Genomic DNA, 10342 nt, shown 5'->3' with positions numbered 1-10342 from the left:
GTGTGAACATATGTTTTCAATTATGAACATTAAGAATTTGTTTCCCAATATCACATGCTAACTAGTAAGGATTATTGTAATTGCCTAAAGTAGACATTTGGAATCACAGGGATGTATTGAATTTCTATGACTTCAAACAGTTTGAGTCCCCCCCCCCACATACACCCTCTGCCTTTCAGAGTCAATACTACAAGCAGATGTACTTCCACGCTCTTAACTAATATATTTAGGTAAAGATTGACTCATCACGATTTCATTTTTCTAATAACTATATACATACATGCAAACACATGTGTATGCACACACCCAGATGGAGTAACTTTCTAGTATGAAGTTAGAGTTGGTCCTAGGCTGACTTGTTGGGAGATTTTGTGTGAACATTATCCTCCTTCCCTCCCTCTAGGCCCTTTTTGATTCTTCAGCCTCAATCTTCTCCATTCCTTTGCACCCAGAATCTGATGCTGTCCTAAGAACATTTGGCACCCATCATCTTTGAGGTAAAATTACACAGTTAAATCATTCACCAGTGACCTCCAGATTAACAATATGCTTCTCTTCCCAGAAATAGTTCCACATTACAGGAGGACAAAGAGTAAGGACAATTCTTGACACAAAGAATGGTTACTTATTGTGGCTTCTTACTAACCAGGGAGGTATGTGGATAAGGGTCCTTTGCCAGCATTCATAGCTTCTTAAGGGAAGTGACTACAAGTTTAGCTTTCATGTGCACCAAAATTGTGTTCTCAAGTCTTTTTTCATCTTTTGTGAGCCTTTAGTCCTCTTGAATGTGAATATATATTCATCATAATTCATATTACTTTAAACCTTTCTATGGGTGTTCCTTTTTAAAATGTCCATCAGATCAAAAGTCCCCACTCCAGAGGGTTAATGTCCCCCTCACTCACTCTGCTTTGACATTGGATACATCTGGGCTGAAGTCTTATTAAACAACTTTGAAAAAGTTACTTCACCTCTTTAAGCCTCAGTTTCTTCAGTTCTATAGCAATAATGATGATGATAATGTCAATCCTCCAAAATTATTGTGAGTGTTAGAGATAAAAGCATCTAGCAAAGTATTTAGTACTTGATTAGTGCTCAATATGAAGTAGCTTGTATTAGTGCTGTTGTCACAGAGCGGAAGCCAGATGTGGCTTTCTAGGATCTTACCCATGGTGGAAGGCTCATATGTCTGGCACAGTGTTCCTGGGATGCACTCCGCATCTCTGATCCCCAAGCAGGTGCCTCTTTCTGCTCATCTCAGTCATTGGCTTTAACTCCAGATTGAGTTGAAGTGAATTGAGGGCAAAGTTGATGTAATAGTAACTTGAAAACTGTAACTTAGGAGCTACACAAAAACATATTGAAGGAATAAGAAACTAGTTTCAAGAACCCTGTCATAGTTTCAGTGCACTGGGTTGTAGGAAGTCAAAAATGTGAGTTCCAGCTCTGATTCTGTCATTTGCTAAGTGTCAGATTTTGAGCAAGATTTTTAAACTCACTTTGCTTCAGTTCCCTCTTCTGGAAGATGGAGCCAGTGGTATTGACACCATGTCACTCTTTGGGGTAAATAAGTGAGATACCCCCCTGTTAATGATGACCAAAGAAAGCCAACTGTAAATTAATGGAAAGCCTTTTTGCTTTCCCAGTGACTGGAGGGGAGGGCATTGCTGGTTAATTTAGGGAATGGGAACAGGGACTCTGAACAATCTGCAGTGTGGGACAGTGAAGTATTGTTCTATACAAAATACCAGTCACTGTACTTCATGAATATGTTTTGAAAATTGCAACATCAAACATGAAAAATCATACCAATGCCCCCCAATCAACACACAAATTTGAGTGGCGGGACTGTGATATCCCTTCCTATTTGCTCTGTGGCCAGTAGGTCTTGGGCATAATCTCAACCCTATAATTTTCCCTTAGGAAAATGGAAAAAAAAAATCTATTTGTAAATTTCCCATATTCAGCAATTTATGCCATCAAATAAATATAAGTAAGTCTCAATAGGAAGAAACCTTAGGAGTTAACAATTGGTAAGAAACGTATCTCAGAAAAAAAAAAAAAAAGTATTGGAATCATGAAATGAAGATTGTTAAATGTGTTTTGAGCTCTAAGGAATGCAGGAGTTTTACAAAATACAAGATGGTATTGTTTTCCCCTTAAATGTGGGTGCCCACGCTAGTCAGACTGTCGACAGGTTTACATTTTACAGCAGTATGTGAATGGCATGAGAAGAAACGAAACCATCTGCAAAATATCTAGGGTTCTTTTCCAATAAGTGTATTTTTCTGTTATAAAGAGTATTAAAGTCACATTATAGAAAATTTGGAAAATAGAGAAAAGAACAGAGAAATCATCCATAATCATTCTACTCCCAAAATAATGGCTATTAAAATGTTGGTGAATTTCCTTTTAGTGCATTTCACTTGATGTACTCCAATTTTCACCAACAGTTTTTTCACTAAACATTACATCTAATGTTTGTGATTCTTTTTGAAATTGGAAGTTGTTTTTTGATAAATGTTTGTGGCTGCAGGCTTTGGTGGTAGGAGGGGGGATTTTAGGTTCTTCCATTTAAATGACTTTGAACTTAATGATGTGTTGCTCCTTAAAGCAAATAATAAGGGAAATTTAATTTTTCAGCATCGAGGGTTGTTTGTGCTACACTCCAAAACCACTTCTCTTTTCCAACTTTTAATCCCCTGGAGTACTTCAAGGAGCACAACTATGAAAAGCAACATCAAACTGATTTAGTTTTCGTGCAGAGAAAGATTCTAGTGCTGGATTCAGATATTTTTGTGAGCAAATAAAAGCTCCAGAGACTTTGTAGGTTAGTGAATAAAGGATTGGCCTCCAACCAAACCCAACTAAATGAATTTGGTGGTCTCAGCTGAGTTCCCAGCAAGTTTTAGCCTGTATTACAGATTCATCATGCACAATTATGTGCAATTTGGCACAATTTCCAATCCCTGCTTAGGAGAGGCCCTCTGTTTGGGGTTGAAGGAAAGCATAAAGGACTTGTTGTGCCTGGAGGGAGCGGTTCTGTTAGGTCAAGGTTGTGTTACATCTGGAAATGGATGGGGTAGAAGTATTGTCAGGCACAAAGAATCTAAGAAAATGTGGGTCCTGGATATCAACTGTACTTACCATTTGAAATGCCTTGTTCTAAGAAGGTACATACAATCAGAAGGTGACAATTCCAACAGTATGGGTTGATGATTTTCTCCCAGACTAGCTGGGACAGATGAGTTGAAGTCCATGAAAATTTTTTACTCACCTAACTCTGGATCATAGAGAAGAATACAAAATCAGTTTAGAGGTAGTTGGGGGAAAAGAAAAACTCAGATCTGATGAGGTGCCTAATATGTTGGGAAAAAATATGTTATGAATCTTTAGAAATTGCAAATATTTCTAGTATTGCAGTAATGCACAATAATTGTTTGATTGAACATAAGCCAACTCAGGAAATGAAAAATTTAACAATTAACTTTTTTTCCAGAGTCCACTCCTCTCACATTTCATATATTCAACTTGGATTTGATTTAATTATTTGGAGAGACGTATACTGAACAGCAAAATGTTTTTTGCTTTGTGCTTTAATTCTTAAGGAGTTGAGATTTTACTGGCAGTTCACTATATAAGCCTAATGATTAGATCCCTAAAGATCATCATAATTTAGAATTAGGGAAAAAGTCTATCCAGTGTCATCTTGGCTGGTTCAAAAAGAGAAAGTAAAAGCCAGCTTGGGAGTAGTTCTAGTTGGTAAATCAGTATTTCCTTCCTTGAGTGAATTCTGTATTAGAAGCTAAGTTAACTAAAATGCTGAGACTGGAGTTTCTTGGTAGTTAGATATAACCTGAAATTGCCCTAGTTATTACATTGTCAATAAATGAAACTTAAATAATGGAAACCGACAAAATGCTGATGGCTGTAATAGAGCAAAATGGAAAAAAAAATTCAAGTAACCAAAAGAAAATAAATAAGCATAATATTGACATTTTAACCTCTTACTCCAAGAAGGAGTTGGGATAGATGCTAAACAGATTAACGTTCCACCTAACAAAGGTCTCAAGCTAGCCAGGTGGTATCTGGTTGGCTGAGAGTCTCAACCATCTCCTCCCTAGGGAAGTGGGTACTTTTCTGTCAAACTGAGCTGCTGAGGGACCACACCACTCCCACCTACTCACACATCAGGCAACCTACCTCAAAGCGTTGGCTACAGCTCATGAGATTCTTCTGAGGTCTCTCCTAAGTAAACAATCATAAACTCAGTTGTTTTTGAAATCCAATTTCTTATTTGCCTATTATAAGCTGACCAACATAACATATACAGGATATAATTAATTCTTTGGGAGGCCGCATGGGAAGAACCTAGGTTTAGAAGTCAGATTAATGTTCAGTTTTTCCCTCTTCTAAGCTGTATGACCTTCAATTAAATGACCTAACTTTTTGTGGTTTGGTTTACTCATTCTTAAAATAGGAATAGGCAATGCTTCACATTTTAAGGAAGAAATGCTTATTAACCACTTGCCATAGAACTTGGCACCTAACGGCAGACAATATGGATGACCTTTAAAGTCTTGCTATGGTGCTTATGGGAGCCATACTGGTAAGATGGCACATAGACCCCTTCTGATTAGTGCTTGAGGAAGGAGAAAATCAGAGCTGACAACTCCTCCTTTCTAACGTGTTACATACCCTTAAGTAATACCTAGCAGCTTTGGTTCAAGAACAGATGAGAGATAAAAATTAAAGAAGGAAAAGGTGAAGGAAGGCAAAAAACAAGATAAAGAGGGTACAGAGGTGGCCTCTGGCAAACAATGATAGAGGAGAAGAGAATTAGGGTGGGAAGGAGAAAGAGGAACACAATTTCCAGCAATGTGGTCTAAATGTCTGAGGTAGAAAATACCTGAAGATGTTGACTAAAATATTAAAATCATATTTTTAATTCATGTCTAAATTGGAAATGAAAGAAGTCAGAAATGAAGTGAAAGCATGAATCCATGGGCAGGAACCATCTTTGAAGCTCTGATGGCCTTCTGCTGACCAGGAGAAGAGACAAAGCCAAAGAGCAGAGGTCAGAATGGAGCCTCAGAAAGCTGGGAGACCCTATCCTCCCAAATATCAGCCCTCTCCCTGGGAAAATCCATGTGGCAGATTTCCATGGGGAAATCCATTTGTCTTCACTTTGACTCTGAACAATTCTAAGATACCTCCTCATAAACAGAAACATGGGCCCCAAATAAAAGCTCAGATGACAATTTAGGTTAAAGTGAATGAATATTCTTAATGCCCTAAGGGTGGTAGAAATCCCAGTCCTCTCTGGAGCAATACAATTTAATCTCTGATCTTAAATAATCTCAAAGATAAAACTCCCAGGGACTTCAGTCACGATCAAAACTCACTAAATCTATGTAAGCCATCATGAAATGTAATCAGCAAAAATAAAAACATAAAAAGACCCTCAGTGCAGATATTAGAATTATTAGATACAGAATAACATGCCCATAGTCTATGACCCAAATATGTGCCCTTTGATAGACCGTGATATACGCTCCTGGAGATATAGAATAATATTCATATAGCAATTTTCTTAGTAACTCTAAACTGTAAGCAACTTCAGTTTCCATCAACAGTCAACTAGATAAGTAAATTGTGGTATATTTATAAACTGAAATATTTACCATCAGAACCCACTCATAACAATTAATGGATTATAGGTATACTTATCAATATGGTTTTATCTCAGAAACATTGAGGGAAAAGAGGGAAGTCATAGAAAGCTTTTATTAATTGTATTTCATTAATTTCAAGTTCGAAAACTCACATTTAGGGATGCATTTATGTGTAGAAAAACTGTGTAAAAAACCCCAACTATTGATTGACATAAAATTCAATATAATGCATTTCACAGATTGCAGAGGAAAATAGTGTTAGAGGAAAATATGAAGCCCAGTGAAGATACACAGGTGTTTGTTTTTAAAACCTTATTCAAATCATGCATGGATGTTGTATTCGTTATTTGGATGTATGATGATTTCACAACATTAAAAAAAAATAAAAGTAGGAATGAGAAGAAAGAGGTAAGAGGAATAAGAGTGATTATTTAGGCTAGGCTGAGTTAGAAGCCAGAGTGTGGGGTTCTTAGAGTAGAAAGAAAAAAGTTTGAAAGAAAAATGGGGGAAGTGCTAGAGTTGGGACTCAGTGGTAGAGCTCTTCCCTAGCACATCTGAGGCCCTGGGTTTGATCCTCAGCACCACATTTAAATATATGAATAAAATAAAGGTATTGTGTCCACCCACAACTAAAAAAAATTTTAAAAAAAGAAAATGTGGGAAGATAATATAAATTATTTCTGTGTGTTTTGAATATGGAGTTATTTTGAGAGATAGTAATAATGATATAATCTACTCTGCATTTATTTTTGCATACCAGAGTGAAGTTTGTTTGCAACCAAGAATCAAGGGAGTTTAAATTTATATGAGTTACCCAGGCTCTCTTTTCGCATTTTTGTGTGTGTTTGTATAAATTTTTCATAACAGAATTTGAGCCTCTCAGCTTGCTGATATGCCAGTGGCGTAAGTCTGCACCCAGCTTCTCTGTTCCTCCGGTACCCACCTACTTTAAATTGCAGTTCTGTTCTCTCCCCTCTTGGGTTATGAGTACAATAACCCTTATTTATATGTGCATTTCTAAGAATCATCAGCTACCATTTCCTTCTTTCTGAGACACAGGTTTTTATATTGTAACACTTCAAAAAGTTTGTGGCATTTCATAATCAGCATGTATATTAATTATGGTATATTCTTTTTTTTTTTTTTTTTACTAAGGATATCTTCAAAATTTTATCGCTACTCCGAAGATCAGAATATCCCGCGCAACAGCAAACACTTTACGTTTTAAGGTGATTACTCTTATGTAGGTGGATTCATTTGCCTAAGCTTGTTACACAGTGAAATTACTGCCTAAGGTATCTCACCATTGAAAAACTGGAGTCAAGAAAAACAAATTCCTTTATATTTTTAGTTATACCTCTTCTAAGACAGCCCAAAAGAGGTGAACATCTGATGTTATTTATCAACATGAAAAAAGAAGAGAAATATCTTTCATGGTCTTTCATTCACTTCATCAATTAGAACACACAAAGCAGTGTCTTTCTCTATAATCTGGTTCCTTCTATGATGTGAATTTTCTCTTTGTTGTTCATTCTGTCCAGTACAATTATTGGTATCATCAGCATCCATTGGCTCAGTTTTTGCTCTCATCCCTGCTTCGGAATGAGGCAAATCATCAGGCAAGGATGCCAAACAATTTTGAATCATCTCGATTACTTGTTCCAGGTGCTTCTGAAACCTCTCAGTTCTTTGAAGCCATTGACGTTTCTGTACCTTCATCATGACTCTCAAGGTCTCTCTTACTTGGTGGGGTCAGTATTCATTTATAAGATGATGCACATGTACAAATAGCAGCTTAAGATCTCCTAGCTTCTCTTCCTGTTTTATATTCCCAGGGCTCCTTATCAAGATATCTAAAAGGTCCAAAAACTTAATAAGGAGAGACATATTGAGTTTTCTCAGTTCCTTCTTGTGATCAAACTGCATAGGATGAAGCTGTGCAATGCCCTGACTTTCCAAAGGGCGGATGATAAGGTCATCACACTGGAACTGGTTGCCAAACATCATGTAACTGTCTTTAATTGGAGAAGGCGGCTTGGGAGCTAAGCCTTCCTGAGTATTTTCATCTGCATATTCCTTGATGTACTGCATCAAGGTGGAAGTGCACTCACTTGTTGTGGTTTACCCATTTAGTAAAAGATCAAGCATCTCAGCTCTCGGTTTACTCGGGCATCAGCCTTCGCCACTGCAGCTGAATAAAAGGTATATTCTTTCCTCAAAGAAAAAAATTTGTTATTGATGGATGATGTCTCGTTAATCACCAACCACTTACAGTGGGAAAAATATGAAAGTAAATCACTAATTCTTATTTTGTCTCACTCATGTGTAGGCAAATACACTGCCTCGTCCCTCAGTTCACTAAGTACTAAACTAGGAACATCTTCTCCCTTGTTCTTTTACTTCTTCCTCTTTAACCATCTGTGCATTCTACTCAGAAATCTGTATTTCTCTACCTACCAAAGCATTCTGTTCATTTAAAGATTTCTACCAATGTTCAAACTGTCAAAGGTAATAGCCAAATAATAATACTTGGAATAAAACACATGTAAATGTAAGATTTTGAAACAGGCCTGAGATTGTGCACAGTTGCACAGTTCAAGCTTTTCCGTTTGTGATACCATAATAATTTAGTTATTGGAGTTAAAGTATTTGGAGTAAGTGAACCTTTCAGATAACAGAAGATGAGTGTTGTTGTTGTTTTTTGTTTGTTTGTTTTTGTTTTTTTTCCTTTTCAGGGAGATTGCATGATATAATGGAAAGAACTGAAACTTGGTATGCAGCAACCTGCTTGAGTCCAAGCTCGTGGGTTGCCATTAACTGACTGTGAAATAGGGGAAGCCATGATCTCCAAGTCTGTTTCTTAATCTTTAATAATAATTTTAAAACATTAATAATACAAATACCTTAATGAACAGCTACAAGGTACTAGCACCGTTATTCTAATCACATTACATAGTAACTCTTAATCCTTAAAATAACCCCATGAACCGGATATTCTAATTATCTTTATTTTGAACAACAGTGGAAACTGAGGCACCAAGAGAGTGAATGACATTCTTAGGACCAGAGTTACTCATTTAGTGTCAGAGCCTGGTTTTCAATCCAGGTGATGGATGGCTAGATGGATGAGCAGGTGGGCAGGCATGCAGACACTCCTCGAGATGAAGGGCCACCTTCCACATGTAAAGACAAGGTGGTCTTTCCAAAACGCATCACAAATGTTGGTTTCTCATGATAAGAAATCTCGTGAACATCATTTGTTTGGTGAGCACAGGTTACTACTTTCTACTATCCCATAGAGATGTCCCAGTGGGGAGCAGAGGGGAAGGGCCTCTTGTTCCCAGGCTGACTGCTGGTACAAGAGTATGTCCTTGCACACCATGACCAGGGCAAAGGGCAATGAAACTCATACTCCTTGCACCAGTACAACATGTCTGGCTGTGTGTCTACTTTTCTGCCTGTTTTATTTATACAGGTTCTATTTCACTGTTTTGTAAGAAGGTTATTGAAACTCATACGGATTAAGGAATCCGTTTAGTGTCTTACAACTCTGGTAGAAGAGATAGAATTGGAGGGCAGAATCATCTGCCTCCAAAGTCTTTCTGGATTTTTATGCTTACATGCTACCTTCTTTAAAAAAAAAAAAAAGTATTATTTGTAATTGGCAAATCATAATTATATCACATGTTGCCTTCTGTGGTGAGGCCAGGCTCCTTTATTCTGGATTTGATTCTATTAAAGACCAGTGTATAAGTCCATACTGTGATCATTTCATTAACATTCATTTAGTGCAGATAGAGTGAAATTGTAGGTGTCAGGTACTAACGAGTTGTCTACTGCTTGGTTCAGGATTTTATTAAGGAAAGCACAAAGCATAGTATTTCCCTGATGGTTCAAACTGATATATGGTCTTTAGATTTTGTCTCTTGATTAACTTCGTTTACACTCCAAACAAGAATCCACTCTAGAGTTATTCTTCAGCTGCAAAATATGTCTAAATATGGCAATAGAAGGTAGGAAACTAAGTGATGTTACAGGGTAAAACAGAATTCGATCCATTAACTTGTTTATATATAAAAGGGATTTGTCAAATTTAGTATCTTTAAAGGAGAGTTTGTGTTGTAGAAAAGGCTTATACTTTATTTACTAACTATAGCATAGGTTCTTGAGTCAGACAGTCTTGGTTGAACTATCAACTGCCACTTGCTATTGATGGGATCTCGAGCAAATTAATTAGCCTCACTAAGCTTTAGTTTTCCTCACCCATAAAATGTATATAATTGTTTCTGTGTCATAAGATTGTTGTATAAATGACATAACCCATATAAAGCACTTAGCCAGCTGCCTCAGGCATGCTAAGGGCTCAATAAATGATAGTTGCTCATATTCATTAGTAACAGAATTTATGTTAGTACCAGAATTACTATACACTATTTTATTTATTATTACTTTATCTATAAGCAATATTTTCTCTTTTGAGTTGTGTTTGTATTTCATAATAAATTTAGGTATACTATAGAGCATTTTATTTAAAAATGACTACAGCATATTTCCACAATCAATCCAACAATGTTAGTGAAGACCTGGGCACAGTTTTCTAATTAGTTGGATGTAGATGAAGCAAGGTATCACTCTTGCTTTTTTTAAAGGTAGAAAATTGAGGTATG

General features: G+C 36.8%; 1 pseudogene; it reads right to left on the bottom strand.

Annotated features, from left to right (window-relative positions):
* Nucleotides 1-7106: 7106 nt before the first annotated feature.
* On the bottom strand, nucleotides 7107-7804 carry LOC124964766 (mediator of RNA polymerase II transcription subunit 7-like; annotated as a pseudogene).
* Nucleotides 7805-10342: the final 2538 nt, after the last annotated feature.

Source organism: Sciurus carolinensis, chromosome 14 (genome assembly GCF_902686445.1).
Source record: "Sciurus carolinensis chromosome 14, mSciCar1.2, whole genome shotgun sequence".
NCBI classification, from domain to species: domain Eukaryota; kingdom Metazoa; phylum Chordata; class Mammalia; order Rodentia; family Sciuridae; genus Sciurus; species Sciurus carolinensis.
This window is presented reverse-complemented; position numbering and strand designations above follow the sequence as displayed.